We start from the raw sequence: 20,760 nt of genomic DNA, 5'->3' as shown, positions 1-20,760 counted from the left end.
CTGGGCTTCCCTGATGGCTCAGCAATAAAGGATCTGCCTGCCAATGCAGGAGATGTAAGAGACTCAGGTTTAATCCCTGGGTTGGGAAGATCCCCTGGAGAAGGAAATGGCAACCCACCCCTGTATTCTTGCCTGGAAAATGGACAGAGGAGCCTGGCAGCCTGCAGTCCATGGGATCACAGAGAGTCAGACACGAATGAGCGACTTAGCACTATGAGTGAGTAATAAGCCATGTTTACAATGAATGAATTTTATGGAAACTAAGATGTGCGATTCATGGGGTTGCAAAGAGTCGGACACGACTGAGCGACTGAACTCAACTGAACTGAACTGAAGATGTATCTATAATAAAAATGTATCTATCAGGGAGTAGGAAATTTTCTTTTTTCCTTCTAGATTATTCTTGCTTGGTTTAAGAATTAAATTGACATGAGACAGATTAACAAGAGAAAATCAATGAAATTTTAATAACAAGAATATATATAGGAGAGATCCAGGAGAACTGAATAACTCACCAAGTGGCCCAAACCTTTACCTTAAATAACGTCTTCAGCTAAAGACAAAAGAGGATGTTGGGGATAATGGTTTGGGATTTCAGAGGGGAGGAAGGCAATTCACATGTAGATGGAAAAGCACATTTTTTAAACAAATTTGCTAACAAATTTTGTTTACAAGTATTGCAAACAAATGTTTTCTGGGCCATGCGGAGAGAGTGGGACAGAGTGGACTCTGATCTCTAGGTCCTGTGGAATTTCCCCTCCATGCCTAGACCATACTCTGCGGATCTCTCTGGCGATAGCTCTTTTCTGGAAACAGGCCCTCTACCTACATTTCTTTAGGCAGTTAGAGGAAAGATCAAAGGTTTTTCCTGAGTCTCTAGGCCTTGGTGTTTTCAGCTCCTACTAATACATATGCCAGAGATATTTTGGGGGTGGCAAATTTTGTTCTCCTACACATCCATAAAAATAACAGTAATGAAAACAAATGATTCCAAAATTAAAGCTATAGTCCAGATATTTCAACTAATTTGAGTAGAGCATAAATCTATTAAAATAAAGAGAAGAGAATTAGAGTCCCCCGGAATGAGTTAAGGACTGAGTCCACTCAGGTCCACCGAAGACAAGTCTTTCAGAGAGCTATTAGAAAGAAGTGTGCACATGCCAGGCCTGAGTGCCCAGTAAGTAGGTGAGGCCCAGCCCAGCAATAGCATTGAAGACTTGAGTGAAAACACTCATGTCTGCAAATTTAGAATGGATCACTGCAACTTTAATAGGCTGTAAAAATGTTTTATTAAAAAGGCCTATAACTTTGCTTTGGGAAAAAAATTCTGTTTTAATTTGCATCCCCAAATAGAATTATGCTAGAATAACAAAACGCATTTCCACACATTCATCTAATTATAAGAAAAAATGAGAGTATCAACAAAGGGAAACTTTGTTTTCTTTCATTTAAGAAGGTAAAGATTTTGCCTTTTACTTAAATCCTCCTGATGGCTACACTTTAAGAATTTAAGTTCACTTATGGTGACAATTACCAACAAAGCTAGTGGAGGTGATGGAATTTCAGGTGAGCTATTTAAACTCCTTAAAGATGATGCCATTAAAGTGCTGCACTCAGTATGTCAGCAAATTTGGAAAAATCAGCAGTGGCCACAGGACTGAAAAGGGTCAGTTTTTATTCCAGTCCCAAAGAAGGGCACTCACTTAAATAAAGATCATCCTTCCATACAGATGGCTAATAAACTCATGAAAAGATGCTTAACATTGCTCATTATTAGAGACATGCAAATCAAAACTACAATGAGATATCACATTAGTCAGAATGCCTATCATCAAAAAATATACAAATAAATGCTAGAGGGGGTGTGGAGAAAAAGGAACTATCTTGCATTGAGGGTGGGAATGTAAATAGATACATCTACTATGGAGAATAGTATGGAGATTCCTTTAAAAATCTAGGAATAAACCTACTATATGACCCAACAATCCCACTACTGGGCATATACCCTGAGGAAACCATAACTGAAAAACACACGTGTCCCAGTGTTCATCACAGCACTGTTTACAATCGCTCAGACATGGTAGCAATCTAGATGTCCATCAATTGATGAATGGATAAACAAGTTGAAGTACATATATACAATAGAATATTCCTTAACCATAAAAAGAAACGCATTTGAGTCAGCTCTAATGAGGTGGATGAACCTAAAGCCTATTATACAGAGTGAAGTAAGTCAGAAAGAGAAAAACAAATACTGCATATTAACACATGTATATGGAATCTAAAGAGCACTGATGAACCTATCTGCAGGGAAGCAGTGGAGACACGGACACAGAGAGCAGACACAGTGCAGGAAGGAGCGAGTGGGATGACAGAGAGAGTAGCATTGAAATATACACATCACTACATGCAAAATAGATGGTCAGTGGAAATCCACTGTATGACTCAAGGAGCTCAAACCCAGTGCTCTGTGACTGCCTAGAGGGGTGGGGTGGGGAGGGAGGTGGGAGGGAGATTCAAGGAGGAGGAGACGTATGTATGCCTATGGTTGAGTCATGCTGATATATGGCAGAAACCAACACAATATTGTAAAGCACCTATCCTCCAATTAAAAATAAAATTTTAAAAATGAATGATACAAAGGAAAAACTCATAGTGGGACTTTATTAAAATTAAATACGTCTACAAATCACTTAAAAGGGAATGAAAAGACAAGCCACAGACTGGTAGAAAATATGTGTAAAACACATATTTGATTAAGGACTTGCTTCTAAAATATATAAACAACTCCTAAAACTCAACAGTAAGAAAGAACTCAATTTAAAAAGAGGGGAAATTACCTAATGAGACACTTCACCAAAGAAGACATCAGATCAGATCAGTCGCTCAGTCGTGTCCGACTCTTTGCGACCCCATGAATCACAGCACGCCAGGCCTCCCTGTCCATCACCAACTCCCGGAGTTCACTCAGACTCACGTCCTTCGAGTCAGTGATGCCATCCAGCCATCTCATCCTCTGTTGTCCCCTTCTCCTCCTGCCCCCAATCCCTCCCAGCATCAGAGTCTTTTCCAATGAGTCAACTCTTCGCATGAGGTAGCCAAAGTACTGGAGTTTCAGCTTTAGCATCATTCCCTCCAAAGAAATTCCAGGGCTGATCTCCTTCAGAATGGACTGGTTGGATGTCCTTGCAGTCCAAGGGACTCTCAAGAGTCTTCTCCAACACCACAGTTCAAAAGCATCAATTCTTCGGCACTAAGCCTTCTTCACAGTCCAACTCTCACATCCATACATGACCACAGGAAAAACCATAGCCTTGACTAGACGAAACTTTGTTGGCAAAATAATGTCTCTGCTTTTGAATATGCTATCTAGGTTGATCATAACTTTCCTTCCAAGGAGTAAGCGTCTTTTAATTTCATGGCTGCAGTCACCATCTGCAGTGATTTTGGAGCCCCTAAAAATAAAGTCTGACTCTGTTTCCATTGTTTCCCCATCTATTTCTCATGAAGTGATGGGACCGGTTGCCATGATCTTCGTTTTCTGAATGTTGAGCTTTAAGCCAACTTTTTCACTCTCCACTTTCACTTTCATCAAGAGGCTTTTCAGTTCCTCTTCACTTTCTGCCATAAGGGTGGTGTCATCTGCATATTTGAGGTTATTGATATTTCTCCCGGCAATCCTGATTCCAGCTTGTGTTTCTTCCAGTCCAGCGTTTCTCATGATGTACTCTGCATATAAGTTAAATAAACAGGGTGACAATATACAGCCTTGACGAACTCCTTTTCCTATCTGGAACCAGTCTGTTGTTCCATGTCCAGTTCTAACTGTTGCTTCCTGACCTGCATACAAATTTCTCAAGAGGCAGGTCAGGTGGTCTTGTATTCCCATCTCCTTCAGAATTTTCCACAGTTTATTGTGATCCACACAGTCAAAGGCTTTGGCATTGTCAATAAAGCAGAAATATATGTTTTTCTGGAACTCTCTTGCTTTTTCCATGATCCAGCGGATGTTGGCAATTTGATCTCTGGTTCCTCTGCCTTTTCTAAAACCAGCTTGAACATCAGGAAGTTCATGGTTCACATATTGCTGAAGCCTGGCTTGGAGAATTTTGAGCATTACTTTACTAGCGTGTGAGATGAGTGCATGTTAAGTGGCACATATGCATAGGATAAGATGCTTCACATCACATATGATGAGGGAACTACAAGTTAAAACAATGAGCTATCACTGGACAACTATTAGAAGGACTAAGATCAAAAACCCTGACACAACCAAATACTAGCATGGAAGCACAGCAAAAGGAACACACATTTATTGCTGGTGGGAATGTAAAGTGGGACAGAAACTTTGGAAGACAGGCAGTTTCTCATAAGCCTTATATAGTCTTACCACAGCATGCAGTAATCACACTCCTACACATTTACCCAATTGAGATGAAAACTTACATCTGCACTAAATCTACTCAGGAATGTCTATATCAACTTCATCCATAATTTCTCAAAACTGGAAGCAATCAAGATGTCCTTCTATAGGTGAATGTATAAACAAACTTTGGCGCATCCATACAATTGGAATGTTCTGCTATAATATATAAGAAATGAACTACCAATTCTTGGAAAGGCATGAAGGAATCTTAAATGTACATTCTGAAGTGAAAGAAGTCAGTCTGAAAAGTCTACATAGTATGATTCCAACTATATGACTGTCTGAAAGAGACAAAACTACAGAGACAATTAAAAAGACCAGAGGTTACCAGAGCTTCAGAGGAAAGGAGAAAGGGATGAAGTACAGAGAATTTTTAGGTTGGTGTCACTGTTCTGTATGATACTGTGTTGGTCAGATATACAAAAAAAAATACATTTGTTAAAAGTCACAGAACTGTACACTTACGCAAAACGTCAACTTTATTGCAACCTACAGATCATAGATAATAATCACGTGTCAATAGTGTTTCATTAATTATAAGAGAAGCACCACACCAGGATATTAATAAGAGAACCTGCTTATGCACAGAGGGTGGTGGTAGGGGTTAAGAAACTGTACTACATGTTCAACTTTTCTGTGAGCATAAAACTGTTCTAAACAATAAAGTCTATTATTTTTTTAAAGAAAGCACACCTAAAAGAAGTCACTGGGGATGCTCTTTGGGAGTGGGATCCAGGAAACTCTGTTGCAAGCAGCTGCTGCTGCTGCTGCTGCTGCTGCTGCTAAGTTGCTTCAGTCGTGTCCGACTCTGTGCGACCCCATAGACAGCAGCCCACCAGGCTTCCCTGTCCCTGGGATTCTCCAGGCAAGAACACTGGAGTGGATTGCCATTTCCTTCTCCATTGTGTGAAAGTGAAAAGTGAAAGTGAAGTCGCTTAGTCGTGTCTAACTCGTAGCGACCCCATGGACTGCAGCCCACCAGGCTCCTCCATCCATGGGATTTTCTAGTCAAGAGTACGGAGTGGGGTGCCATTGCCTTCTCTGGTTGCAAGCAGCTAGGAAGAGTTTTAAGGCTGTGAAATTTCCGTCCACGGCTTCAGTTATACCGTGCTTCAAGGTGGACACAACAGTCAGTTTGAAATCGGTTTAGTTCCAAAAACAGGACTTGAATTTGAAAGAATAGAGGGAAGCTGGCCGGCTGTTTTAGAGGTAACGGAGGGCAGAGCCAAATTCCCTCAGGGTCAAGTCATTCTCAGTGAAAAAAGACTGCAGGAGATGCTCACTGGTGTAAACACGTCCCGGGGTTAGGTTCTTCCGTAATGAAGTTTTACATTGGATGGATTGCATAAGCAAGTCCAAATTCCCCTCACTAGAGACGTGGAAAGAATTTATGTATGACAGTGAATAACACCTAAATGTGTGTGCCTACACACGTGCATGTGTATTTGTCATTTCAGGAAATGCTCAGCTCTGCTCCTGCAATTTATGCAGTCCAAATATTTTTAATTGAGATACATATAAAAAATCGATACACGTATATGTGTGTATATATGAGTATCTGTACAAAATTCACATACCTTAAAACCCTTTTAAAGTATAAAATTCAAAGGCTTTTACTGTATTTACAAAGTCACGTGCCCATTACCACTACCTAATTCCAAAATCCAACTTTTGTTTTTAACAGCTGCCTCATACTCAGAGTATGCAAAACAAACATTCAGTTACAGGTATGGCCAGTAAGGAGAATCATTGATGTTTTTCAAATATTTATTAATATGCACATTAGTAAGTCTATATCCTTCCAATATTTAGGAAGATTTTCTTTCTCTCTAACAATCATGTAGGCTGATACTTATTAAAGTTTCCACACAGAAGACAGTCGTTCTCACCTGGATAAAAAATCTAAGTGTGAAAATGTACATATTTGGACTAAACAATGAAAAAGAGGTTGAAAGAAAGTACACAGGAAAAGGCAAAAGAGGAAACCATGGGCCAAAGGTATACAATAGGGAACATTAAAAAAGTTTCTAGGGCACTGCAGAAAGACAATGTGTTCTAGTGATTACCTTTATTAGACTCTATTGGATCAGGAGCCAATTCATTAAACATTAATGGCAGGGGAATGCCATCCATATATTATAAATAGCCGTTAAGCTGAGATAGACAGCTCTGCACAGGGTCAGTATGAATTAATAAAAAAACTGAAGCTGGCATTTCAGAATCGTAAAAGGGTAGATTTAGTAGAAAATATTCAATAAGAATAAAGAAGAACAGTCTATATTACACTATTTGTCTAAAGAAGAAACTAGAAATTAGAATAAATTTACCATAAACCTAAAAATATCCTTCATAACGAAACACTTACTTCTTCAAAATGTGTGTCAATTACATTTAAGAATCTTTGCAGTTCAATGTGTGACATTGGTGAATGGTACATGCAAAGACAAATGAGAAATAGATATTCAGGTGGAGATTAGACAAAATGTTAATGAAACCAGAATCATCTTACTGAATACAGCTCCAAGAATATGTGACAGCAGCAGAACTGAGATTATTAAAGATAAGGTCTAATTTCAAATTTCTCTCCTGAGTTAATTCTGAAATCTATTCCACTTGATAGTATTTATAAGGCAATTCATCTACAAAGTAATCATAATTTTGTTAGTTTTATCACCTGTTTTCATGGTTTAGAGCTTCCCTGGTGGCTTAGATGGTAAAGAATCCACCTATAATGCAGGAGACCCCAGTTTAGTCCCTGGGCTAGGAAGATCCCTGGAGAAGGAAATGGCAACCCAATCCACTATTCTTGCCTGGAGAACTCCATGGACAGAGAAACCTGGAGGGCTACAGTCCATGGGGTCGCAAAGGTGTCAGAAACAACTGAGCGACTAATACTTTTCACTGATTAGAGAGTAAAACCATGTGATAAAAAAATATGGTACTGATGGATACTTAAATGGGTTACTACATTTGTATAACTTATTTTTCTTACCTTCTTTGCTAAGTTACCCCCATATTTTCACAATACTTTGAAGAAAGAACTCAAAGATTCATGTGGGATTCTTTTGTTATCTTAGTATTTCTAGGATAATAACACAGGGACTTTTGTAAGAACCTCTTGTGCCAGTTATTCTAACACAAAAAGTATTACGTCACTTGTTAAGAAAAATGATCATAAACTTGGAAGTGAGACAAGCGTAGTAGTGGTAGTGATATGTGGCATGTCCTTTCAGTATGATACTAAGGTAGCATTTATTTCACTGTCTAGGAGAATAGACCTGTATCTGATTTTAAGTACTTTTTGATTATTGTACAGCTACTGTGAAGTAACAAGTCAACTTGTTACTTGTTAAATTTTTGTCTCCTACAGAAACTATTACTGCCCTGTAGGATATTAACCAGTCTTGTATCTAACCTAGCAGTCCTATTGTAGTATTCTCTCTGTGTGTCATGCTTACCCCACTCTTTTGTTAAATTGTTTATAACTACCCAGGTGCCCAGTTCCTCAAAATGCTCTGGACTACATTGGTTTCCTTATTGAAGACTTAATAAAATGTGTTACATATGTGTTTTTATGTGTACTAGAGTCATATTTTTAACTCTCTGAAAATAATACTTTGTCCTTCATCAAGCGCCTGTGTAACATTTTTTTTAAAAATAAGCCAACACCTCTCTCATGAATCTACACAAACCAAGGCTTAAATGAATTGCCTTGTGACAGTCAAGCTGGAGGAAAACTGACAGCAGGTAACAGCATTATTTATTGACAAGGCAAAAGCCTCAATTTAAGAGCTTCCACTGAAAATATAATTTTAGACGTGGAGTATCAAATGCAACAACTAGAACAAACTCCATTTTGCTTTTGCCAGTATTTTGAGAGGTAAGTCAACTGTAGTTAGGTATCATCAACAATGCCAAAAAAAGGTTTATGAATTATTCTTCCTGGGGTCTGTCATTTCACCCTTTCTAGAAGCATATCTTTGAGTCACAGTACAAAATGAGAGAGGTATACATAATGCAATACTTTTAATTTATGACATCCTCACTGTCCCTGTGATGGCTTTTTAATATGCTGATATAGCTACACTGAACTATAATCCCCAGTTATTCAATCAAACACTAATCTAGATGTTGCTGGAAAGGGATTTTTGCATATGCAATTAAAGTATCTAGTCAGCTGGGTTTAATTTGGGGGAGATTATCTTGGCTGAGCCTGACTTAACCAATGAAAAGTCCTCTTAAGAGGACTTTGCATGTCACTTATTTGATGTTGGCTTCCAGCTGAGACCTTGGCTGGGGTTGTTGGCTAGAAGGTTCATACCTCATGGCTAGCCTCTCCACATGGTTAGGGTCCCCTCACAGCAAGGTGGTTGGATTCCAAGGGACAGCAGACTAAGAGGTGGGAGGGAGATGGAGGGAAGAAGAATGAGGAGGGAGTAGAAGAGGGTTCAGGAGAGAGGGGAAAGTGAGAAAGACGGAGAGAAATAGAGAGGGGAACGAGCAAGGGAGTGGGATCGGGCACCAGCTAGGTAATAGGCAGTCACAGAGTCCCACCAAGCTGCAAGAAAAAGAGAAACAGACCTTACATCTCAGTTAGGCATAGAGAGAAGAACTAGAAATATAGCTGTGGCCACTTTTGGAAAACATACTAAGCCACAATATTCTTTGGCTATTTTTCTGTCTGATTACTGATCATTTTCATAATGACTTCTAGAAGCTTTGAATAAATTAGGGAATTTAACTTTATGAATGACATGAATTATGAGCAATTTTCTGTCGAATAAAAATATTTGGGACATTATTTTTATGTATCTTTCTCTTTTCTAACTCCCTTGATAGGATGCAGATTTCATTGAGTGGAATTGAATTTTTAAAAGAAGTACTTATAACGGACATTTTCAATATTAATGCATATCAGCTAAGTGATTTACTATATTCTCACAGTGCCCAATTTTTCTCTCAAATAAACTGATATTTACAAGTTTAAATGTATTTTGGTTTAAGTCCTCCTTCTAACTAGCAGGCTAATCTACTACAGAAACAATAATAAAAATGTTATTTAAAAATGAGACAGAAGAGCAACAGGAAAATCAGTGTTTGGTTATTTAAATTATGCTTTTATATCAACAGGCTTAGAACGCTGCAGATGTATCATTTAGTTTTCTTTCATTTTGATGTCATCAAAAGGTCAAGGGATAATCTAGAGCTCAATTCACCATCCAACACACACAGCTTTCCCCAGTTTGGGAATATAAATTAAATGTAAGATGGTCTTTACTCAAGGTCTTCCAAAAAATTTTAACGACTCAAATCTTTTTATATCTATAGCAGTAGAGAAGGCACTACTTCAAATAAATGCTGTACAAATTAGCCTGGTGACTCTCCTTTTATCTTTTAATACTTTTATATCTGCAGGATAGATTAGCTCAAATCAACAAGAGCAGGTTCTACTTTTGACTCTAACACAGAAAAACTATGCTGCTTTAGCAAGTCCCGTTAATATTAAACTCAGTCAAGTTATCCAGAAAATGGGACAAGTCACCTCTCTTCATTCCTAACAAGGTGACTGTGGGGATCAAGTGAATTTTATTTATTTCCTTGTCACTTTAGGTTGGTAAAAATATAACACACATGATTATTATTGGGATTTATTTCAATACTTAGAACTCCATAGAGAATACATATTAATTGCTTAATATGTGTTACTTTTTAAAATTACATTGCTTGATTTTCTTTAACAATTTAAGGGAATTAAGTGAGGATACCGACGATCCACACTTCATCAACTGTCAATTCCTGTGTACCTGTGGTATGTGACAGGAAGAGGAGGAGAAGGGACACAGGGCACCTGACTATCTCTGAACACTACTGTCCTGCTAACATAGGGAAAACAGATACTCCATCAACAACAGTTGCATGGCCATCCGGCCTCAGTTATTTATGAGTTACCTGACCTTAGGAAAGTTCCATAAGCCCTCCGTGTCAGTTATCTATAGCCATTTAACAAATTATTTCCCAAACCTAAGAACCTAAAACAACCATAAAGGATTATAGTCTTGCACAGTTTCTGTGGGTCAGGAATTTTGTAAGTAGCTTAGCTCAGTGTCTTTAGGGAGGTAGGAGTCAAAATGTCTACCAGGACTTGAATCATCTGTAGGCTCAACTAAGGCTGGAAGATCCACTTAAAAGATAGCTCACTTACAAGGCTAAGAAGCTGGTCATGGCTGCTAGAAGGAGACCTCATTCCTTGCCTGGTAGACCTCTTTGTAAAACTGCTTAAGTGTTTTCAAGAATAAGGTGACTAGCTTCCCCCAAGCTTGGGGTTTCCCTGGTGGCTCAGTTGATAAAGAATCTGCCTACAATGCAGGAGACCCGGGTTCGATCCCTGGGTCAAGAAGATCCCCTGGAGAAAGACATGGCAACCCACTCCAATATTCTTGCCTGGAGAATCCCATGGACAGAGGAGCCTAGCAGGCTACAGTCCATGGGGTTGCAAGAGTCAGACAAGGCTTAGTGACTAAACCAGCTTCCCCCAAAGTGAGTAGTCTTTTGTGACCTGGCCTCATAAACCACACACTGTTGTTGCCACTGTGTTCTACTGGTCAAAGAGATCAACCTGACCCTGCTCAGGAGGGGACTTCACCAGAGGGTGAACACAATGAGCTGAGGATCACTGGAGGGCATCTGGGAGGCTGGTTATGCCAACTAAGTCTGATTCAACACCTGTAAGAAGACAGAGATAATACAGGTACCTCACAGGGCTGGTGGAAAGATTAAAGGATGCCATCTATTCAAAGTGCTTATTATCTAATTATGCAACAACCTAAATGGGGAAATAATTTGTAAATGTATATATATATATATGTAACCACTTTGCTGAACACCTGAAACTAACATAACATTATTAATCACCTATACTCCAACATAAAAGTAAAAGTTAAAAATGCCTATTATCCAGCACTTGCTCATTGAATCTCAGGTTTCTTTACTCTTCATTCCTTCTAGTGTCTAGCACAATGTGTGTGTGTGTGTGTGGGTGTGTGTGTGTGCGCGCGCATACCGGATGGCCACTTGATGAAGCCTATACACTGCTTCTAAGAATTATATTTTTTAAATAAAGAAGTACAGAGAACATAAACTATACTGAAATATAACTATCAGCATATTTCAAAACATACTTGTGATATAGCACATTTGTGGCATAATTTCTTTGTTATTCATAAGACTCCAAACAATGAAACCCAATAGCAAGTCTAATGATTACTGTGTTTTCAAAGGGATGATAAGGCAAATTATATCTGGAGACATCTGCAATAGCCATAATACGATGAAACAATATTGTTTTTACCACTGGTGACAAAGTCACAAGTTCTACCAATATTACTACGGTCTTATGCCTACATTCATATTTTTTTTAAATTTTATTTTTAAACTTTACATAATTGTATTAGTTTTGCCAAATATCAAAATGAATCCGCCAAGGGTATACATGTGTTCCCCATCCTGAACCCTATGTAAAAGAAATATTAAATTCCAGTTAGAATTAAATGTGAATGAAGATACATTTTTTTTCCCCAATTCAAGTTCTCAAATCTCATGAACACTGTTTAATGGGGGTCACTGGACTAAACTTCTAGCCATGCTAAACTTTAAAAAAAAAGGGGGGGGAGAAAGTAAAAAATGTAGTTATAATATTTAATATTCTCTACAAGTAAAATAATTTTGCTCCTACTAAATTTCCTACAGCACACGAATTTCTAATGTCTTCCATGGCATTCTCATTTCAAAATGATCACCCTTTGAATTGGACATATAACTCTATAATGCTTTCATTTAAATGGATTTTAATGAATCTTTAGACCCAGATAAATGGATTTACAGAAGTGGTACATTAAAAGGCCATTTTAAGTTTGGGACTGAAAGGACCTCTAATTTATAGCTCCAGAAAATATCCATTCTGTGGCTCAAAGATCCTTGTGGATTATAAAAGAGGAAACGACTAACAGAAAAGGAATTATTCACCACATTATTAAACATGACAAAAAGCTTCTGAATTGGAGCTTAAAATGGGCTATTTAAGATTCCAGCAATCCCTGGGACTTTGGCAACAAAAATGTTCAAAAGCCTTTTATAGTTGCTGTCAGATTTCTGTAAAGCATTTGAGATTCCTGTGAACTTATTTATATAACAAGCTAAAACCTGAAGCCGACTTGAAAGTCTTTCTATTCTAATTATGTAGAATTGGAAATGCCTAGAAATGATGTTCAGTGTTCTCCCAAGAATATCGTCCTGAAATGGTTGTTTCAGAACCGGGTGTTTAGAACAAGGAACGAGAGTATAAGCTGCGATGACTTATTACAAGGAGCGGTTACGGCAGATATACAAACTATAGCTTGGTAAAGTGGTTTCAAAGAACTGCCATTTAGCAATTCTCCCTGCAGTGGCACAGTCTAAATGACTGCTCATAGTGTTCCCTCCTGGCCTACTCTAATGGTTTCTTTCTGAAGCTCTGTAGTTCATGTGTAATCACGCAACAAAATAATTCAGGAGATAGTGACCCACCAGGATATCAGCTGATTTACGTTCTTATCACGATACTGTTCCTGACTCTCTGGGGCTTCCCAAACCAGCTCTAACTCTCTTATGCTTCAGTATTCCAATTTGACATTTGGTCCTTCTGTGCTCAGAAGACACAACAGGAGACAAAAGTCTGTACATACCTCAAGCTAGAAATACTAGATGATACTCCACAGAAAAATACTTAAATGGCTTTGAGGGAAGGGTACTACACTTAAAAGCTTCTAAAATGACTCCTAATGATCCCACCCTCAGGATTCACATTCTTGTGTAATATTCTCTCTTTCTGATTATATACTGAGTCTAGTGACTTCTTTTCAAAAAGTGGATTGGCACAAGTATTGGAATGCTTACTGTGAGATTAGTTTATGGAAACTCCCATCTTTTGCACTTTCTTTCCCTGGATCTTCTCACTTGCTGCATTAGAAGAAGCAAGGTGCCCTGTGGAGAGCCCCACGTGGCAAGGAACTGAGACCAACAGACGAACAACCCTAGAAGAACTGAACCCTGCCAACCACCCCGTGAGTGAGCTTGGAAGTAGATTATCTCCAGTTCTCACCACAAGGTACAGACAGCAATTTTAGAGATGGTAAGTAACTCATTCGAATCTCACAGGTAGCAAGGGAAGATCTAGAATGGAAAAAGAAACAAGCTCTTCCTAACTCCAAAGACAGTGCTTCATTCACTGCATTATATTCTCTCTCCAAATGAAACTGAAAGTGAAAGTCACTCAGTTGTGTCTGACTCTTTGCGACCCCATGGACTATACAGTCCCTGGAATCCTCCAGGCCAGGATACTGGAGTGAGTAGTCTTTCCCTTTTTCAGGGAATCTTCCCAACCCAGGGAGCGAACCCAGATCTCCCACATTGCAGGCGGATTCTTTACCAGCTGAGCCACAAGGGAAGACCAAGAATACTGCAGTGGGTAGCCTATCCCTTCTCCATGGGATCTTCCCAACCCAGCAATCAAGGCAGGGTCTCCTGCATTGCAGGCGGATTCTTTACCAACTGAGCCATCAGGAAAGCCCCTTTCCAAATGAATTCTGTTTCAAATATTGGATTGTGGGTTGCCCGTTTGGAAGTTAAAACACCTTTCCCTAGAGTGTGACTGAAACATACAAGGCTTTAAAACAACAGAAGAGAGGGGAAGGCAAAGTAAATACAAGGGTGAGGAGAAGAGGTGGATATATACGTAGGATAGACTCCTTCACCAAAAACTCCTGAGTCTTGGCAGTCTGGTCCAAGGGGCTGCACAGAAGTGGAGGAATGGAGACAAGTATAAATGCCTGAAGAACCTGAGAAAATCAAGGGGCCCCAACCTACACTTCCTGACTTGGAGTTAGCTTTGACTTGATCCTAGAATCTTTGCAGATGTAATAATTAAGCTTATCAAAATGAAATCATCCAAGATTTAGGGTGGGCCTTAAATCCAAGGATTGGTGTTTTTATAAGAGAAAGGAGGGACAGATTTAGATACAGAGAAGTGGCAGGAATGCAAAGAGTAGAGCTAAGGTGTCACAAGCACAGGAACCTGAGGAGCCACAAGAAGCTAAAGGAAACAAATAAGGACTTTTAAGTCAATGGGTGAAAAAGAATTTTATATAGGATAGTGTAAGGGATTTAATCGGAGAAGGCAATGGCACCCCACTCCAGTACTCTTGCCTGGAAACCCCCATGAGTTTGCGTGAACTCTGGGAGTTGGTGATGGACAGGGAGGCCTGGTGTGCTGAGATTCATGGGGTTGCCAAGAGTTGGACACAACTGAGCGACTGAACTGAACTGCACTGAGGCACAAAGATCATCAAAAGGGGAAGTGTCCTTCCCCATCAGGAATAAAAGTTGAGGATCCTGAGAAAATCTGGTGGTTGCATCCTAACTTGGTTGTTAGCTGCTGTTCACAGCTCTTGACCTCTTTTATTTTAAATATTGTTAAACGAAACCTTTATAGGATATCATGCTTTAAGAAAATGTTAGGAGACAGGATAAGGGAATATCATACCTGGGACAAAATGGTGCCACTAGAGCAAAATCATTCTATCTGTGACTTCAAAGTTAGATGTAATTAAATTGCTGGCCAAGATACTCCACACCCAAGCAATTATAAATACTAATGAAGGCGGGAAATCAAAGGATGAATACTTAATAATATGAGTAGGCATATCCAAAAGATCAGAAAGCTTTCTATGCAGAAAAAGTGTGCAATTCTTTTAAAATGTTTTCTCTTACAAAGTCATAAAGTGATATTGAAATGTGTATTTTTTCTTGCTTATTGGCTTTGTTTCAAATGGATATTATTAAATCTTGATAGTCGATTAAAAAACATTCACCAAACTAAAACTGTGCTGAAGTATATGTATATAAGCATGCATAAATATATTATAAACTACTGAATTGAAACATTAAAATATTCTCCATAGCAACCCTAAATCAAACTGATATTTCATTTTGGTTCCCCTGATGCCAATATATATAATACATTAAACCCAGTGCTTTCAAAGTATAAAAATGCCTTTGAAAACATAAGCAATGTAGAAATGATGTTCAAATACACTATAATGTACACCTTGGTTTATAGCTATTCTTTCTTTCCCAAGATTACATTTCTATGTGAAAATATCAGTCTAAATACAATATTGGGTCATTAACTGTAATAGTGGAAAGAGATATTTTTACTTTGCAAATTCTATTGGGGGTTTCTATGCCCATAATGATAATTTATTTATTTCTAATTTGCACTTTTACTAAAAAGCTCAAGTCAAATACCACAGAATTTATAAACTACAAAAGTTAAGGAGACAGCACACTGGTGTTAACTAAGAAAAATGTGAAGATCCTAGTCTTTAACTTCAAAGTCACTGTTCTCCATAGAAATGAAGAACACATATACTTTATCAACCTTCTATAACAGCAGAAAATGCTTAATAAATGTCTGTCAACTGAGAAAGAGGTCAAGTATAGATCTTAAAGTCAACTCACTACATGCCTCCTTCCCAGTATTGTAGGGCATAAGAGAAAAGACTAATATACCTGCTAGTTGGCTTTGAAAATAGTGCCATGTTTAATGCCGTGAAAACCATCCTGAGAAGGTGCAATTCTCAGTCTGTTCCCTTCCAAGGATTTAGGGAAAATTAACAGTGCTTTCTGGACTAACTCAATTCACATGAAGAGTCTTGGGCAAGTTAAGGGTTCACAAAATGTACTGAAAAGGTCAAAAAACATGTTTTAAAATCACATCAACACTTTGATAAGAATGAAGATCTATCTGGAGCTAAGATCCATCACCTTGTGACAAAAACCAAAATCTAAACAAACAATAACAGTTTAAAATATTAACTACGCCAAGATACTGCCACGACATTTTTTAGAAGGTAAAACCACTGAGAACTGCATTCTAAAATGCAATCTAAGTAATACGGTCTACCCTGAAACCAGCAATTCCTCTCCAACCAACATTCACTCTGAGTCCTTTCCAACACCCTTCCACGAGCAGCCCAGCACTCTTCAGAGACACAAGAGGGGATCTGCTGTACTTAGAGAACTCTAACTGCAAGAGGGGAATTGGGGGATCTTGACCTTTGGGATGATGGAAAGAAATGCTAATTAAGTTCCACACATTAAAATAACCCATGCAAAAACATTCTTGATGAAATAAAATAAATAACATAACAGACTCACTGTTGCATGTCTGAGTGTACTTTTGAGATGCTGAAATGCAATTGATGCATTCAAACATGAAACCATCAAATTCTACAGCTGGAAGGGACCTCTGACAGTAATTATTCCAAAACCCTCAAGAGGAGCCTAAGTTCCAGTAAATTTGAAGAACATGACCAAGGTCACAACTTAGTTAGCAATAGAAGTTGGACCAGAATAATGAACTAGTTTCATTACATCACACTTTTAATTTCTAAACACCAATTGGCATAAGTGCAGAAGCAATGACTATAATCACATGCTGTGTCTAAAATAACAATCACAAAAATAAACCTGCAGCCTCAGTTAAATCATTCATTTTGTATGTTTTTCTCGAAAGACAGAACATTCCCATTCTCGAAGATCCCTCATATTGCCTTTTGTGACCAAAGCCATTTCCCTTCCACTGCAGTTCCCCGCCCATCACTAAACACTTGCAACCACTCATCTGTTCTCCATTTCTCTACTTCTATCATTTTAATAATACTGTATGTGAATATATGGAATCATACAACATGTAACCTTTAGAAACTGGCCTTCTTCACTCAGCATAACTCTCAGGTGATACATGCAAGTTTTTGTGTAGCTTAATAGTTCATTCTTCTGAGTGCTGAATAATCCCCACGATGTAGACATACATTTCCTTTACTCATTCACCTGCCCAATCACATCTAGGTTGTACTTCTGGGCAGCAGACAAATCTGTCCACTTCACTCCATTGGCCCCAAATCCAGCCCCCATTGTCTTGAACATCTCTTATTAAGGACATGGTACTGGTTTCCCTGATTTCAAGCTCTTTTCTAAACAGTATCCACCTTTCCAGTACACAAATCAGGTCTCCTCAAAATATCCTAGATTCTCTAGGGTACCTTAGATTCCTGGATCTGACGCAGGCCTCCCCACTGTCAACAATCTCATCTGTTCATTCATTCACAACAGTGACATGGTTTTCCTTTAAGTGATTTATTCTAAAACAGAAATCTGATCTAAAAATTATTCTAACTCTTTGATAGTTTTATGATCAACAAGATAAAACTAACACTGGTGTTTTAAAATGGAAAAGTAACTCTGTGACATATGGCATTAGCATTGCTTCACAAGAACAAGAAGAAGAATTGGAAATTTACAGTAGAGCTAGTATTACTGCATCAGGAGAGTCTTATGTATCACTTGAGAATGGAAATAACAACGGTATATTGCAAATCTGTTCTATGACTCATGAGACAAAGAAGCTGTACCTAACCAAAGCATAATTACAGACTAAGCTTAAAATCCTCATCATTAGTTCATTCAAAGTCATGCATTTTTCTCATAGACTCAAAAACTGTTCCAGAAACTGCCTACTTGACATATTCTGACAAATATCTACTAAGAACGTCACATGAATAATTCTAGCCCCCTAAATCTTCTATTACCCTTTCTCTAATTCTTCCCTTTGAGACATCCCACAGCTCTGATGCGTGTTCACTCTTGCTCCAAACCTATCTTGAAATTCAAGTACACTCCTGATGATTTTTAGTCATTAGGTTTGAGCAAAACACAAACACACACACACGCAAAATTCACATCTAACTTTGTTTTTCTAGCTATTTTAAATTTTTTTCTTTTTTTATTGGAGTGTAATTGCTTTTAAAAGTTGAATTAGTCTCTGCTTTACAACAAAGTGAGTCAGCTTGTATACATATATCCCCGCCTCCATTGTGGTCCTCCCTCCCACCACCTCCCATCCTACCCATCAGACGGCACCAAACTGAGCTCCCTGTGCTGTACAGCAGATGCCCACTTGCTGCCTATTTTGCACATGGCAGTCCATGTCAATCCTAATTTCCTGATTCGTCCCCACCCTGCCATGTCCACATGTCAATTCTCTGTGTCTGCCTCTCTATTTCTGCCCTGCAAGTAGGTTCATCTGCACCATTTTTCTAGATTCCACATATATGCATTAATGGGTGACATTTGTTCTTCTCTTTCTAACTTAACTTCACTCCATGTGACAGACTCTAGGTCCATCCACATCTCTAGAAATGACCTTAATGTTCCTTTTAATGGCTGAGTTATACTCTATTGTATATATGTACCACATCTTCTTTATCCATTTCTCTGTTGATAGATATTTAGGTTGCTTCCATGTCTTGGCTATTGTCAACAGCACTGCAGTGAACACTGGCACACCTAACTGTTGAGCCTCTTGATAGAGGAGAAAGACTGAGGGCAAGAAGGGGAGTGGATGGGGGTGCAGATTACTCTATTTTTCTGTAGCACCTGAATTTCAAACAATGAAAATGATCTTGTATATTACCTCTGTGGTTTTAAAAACATTAAATGCTAAATACAACTCTTACCAGTTTATAAAAGAAAAAAAAAAAAGCAGTTTACTCTCAGGAGATAAACACACTGACTTCTGACTACATGTATTTAAAGTGGTTATGATTCATTGTCAGACTAATATTTTTTGCATCTATTTTAAACTGAATTTTAAAAGAAATATCAGGAGGTTCCAATTAGAAATGAACTGAAGGCCACTTTGAATCAGTATACGGTGGGAATTAAAGGATGCTGTTTGTTTTTTTTTTTTTCCTTTTTTTTAATCACTAAGAGTTGAAAGAAAGCTTGGTTTTTACTGAAAGAGGCAAAAAAGCAGGTTCTGATTAAGTGTCTAAGGCTTCAGTGTGGGGTCCACTACATCCCCTCTCTCCTCCTGGCATATCTAATCAATGAAATGTTTGGTGTTTTTTTTTTTTTCCCCTACAGCAAGCCCCTTGTTTTTTTTCTCCTTCACCCTGAGCTATTGCTCCTCTGACTAGCCTTAGCTCCTCTGACTTTTTAATCACAAAAAACATGGCTAACCAGTTGATTATGTATTTTACCATATCTTTCACATTCCCCAATGTCTCAGTTTCTATTTATAGAAAATTCCTCTGCAAGGAGATCCAACCAGTCCATCCTAAAGGAGATCAGTCCTGGGTGTTCATTGGAAGGACTGATGTTGAAGCTGAAACTCCAATACTTTGGCCATCTGATGCAAAGAGCTGATTCATTGGAAAAGACCCTGATGCTGGGAAAGATTGAAGGCAAGAGGAGAAGGGGACAACAGAGGATGAGATGGTTGGATGGCATCACCGACTTGATGGACATGGGTTTGGGTGGATTCCGGGAGTTGGCGATGGACAGGGAGGGCTGGCGTGCTGCGGTTCATGGGGTCGCAAAGAGTTGGACACAACTGAGTGACTGAACTGAACTACAACTTAATGTTCATCACAGTGTCTAGCACTCTGCCTTGAACTGAACACCTATTCAAAGAAAACACTGGCAATAAATATTGCTGATTAAGACTGGTATGAACAACCAAACTGTATGGGGGGAAAAAAAAAAAACTTGAAATGTAATTCCCCAATTCAAAGATGTCTTGACTATTCTCCAGTCTTCCAGGAATCAGACCTCACTGACATATAACTCATACTCCTGACCTGAGAACATTCTCAGGCTCTGCCCCTTCATCACAGTTAATTGGGAGAAAGTGTCAGTCACCAGAAAACTTCCACCTAACTGAAGACTGAACTGAAATGGCCAGGCTCAAATGCGATCTGAATTTCTCCTCAAGCAGTACTTTAAGGTAACACAGGCAAGATTGCCTAGAGCTGGAAAAAGCTTTAATACCATCAATTTTACACTGGGATAAAACAAAAACAATTTTCAACCTTTATTGCAAGCTTTGTTAATAAGTTTCTCCCCTTTTCCTCACAGTTATGAAAAACTCCTAATACTTGGGTTGCATGGGAATAAAGCTAGGAAGGACTTAAATTTCAGGCCAATTGGAGATACCTTTTATTTTAAATATTACCATCAAGATTGATAATTGGGATACCCGGAAACTACCTTTTCCCGAATCACACAGAGCCTGGAATGATGGTAAATTCAAATCAGTAAGCCTGTGATAAAGACTGTCCGAATAATCTATTTTACTGATTTCTAAAACTCTGACCACTGTGCATGACGTTCAAATTCCTACCGCAATAGATGTTTTCTTTGGCTTCTGGGAGCAGGGCAGCAATGGCTAACAGGTT

General features: G+C 38.6%; 1 protein-coding gene and 1 long non-coding RNA gene across 10 annotated transcripts in view; both read right to left on the bottom strand.

Annotated features, from left to right (window-relative positions):
- FHIT (fragile histidine triad diadenosine triphosphatase) overlaps positions 1-20,760 on the bottom strand; it is a 1,527,031-nt gene that overhangs the window by 575,056 nt on the left and 931,215 nt on the right. The window lies entirely within an intron of this gene.
- LOC139178608 (uncharacterized) overlaps positions 1,294-20,760 on the bottom strand; it is a 41,659-nt gene continuing 22,192 nt past the window's right edge. The window contains exon 2 of the long non-coding RNA XR_011562997.1: positions 1,294-20,760. This exon is cut by the window's right edge and continues 20,531 nt beyond it. This is a non-coding gene — a long non-coding RNA (uncharacterized lncRNA).

The sequence above is a fragment of the Bos indicus genome, chromosome 22 (assembly GCF_029378745.1).
Source record: "Bos indicus isolate NIAB-ARS_2022 breed Sahiwal x Tharparkar chromosome 22, NIAB-ARS_B.indTharparkar_mat_pri_1.0, whole genome shotgun sequence".
NCBI classification, from domain to species: Eukaryota; Metazoa; Chordata; class Mammalia; order Artiodactyla; family Bovidae; genus Bos; species Bos indicus.
The sequence above is the reverse complement of the archived record's forward strand: the minus strand, read 5'-3'. Positions and strand labels throughout refer to the sequence as shown.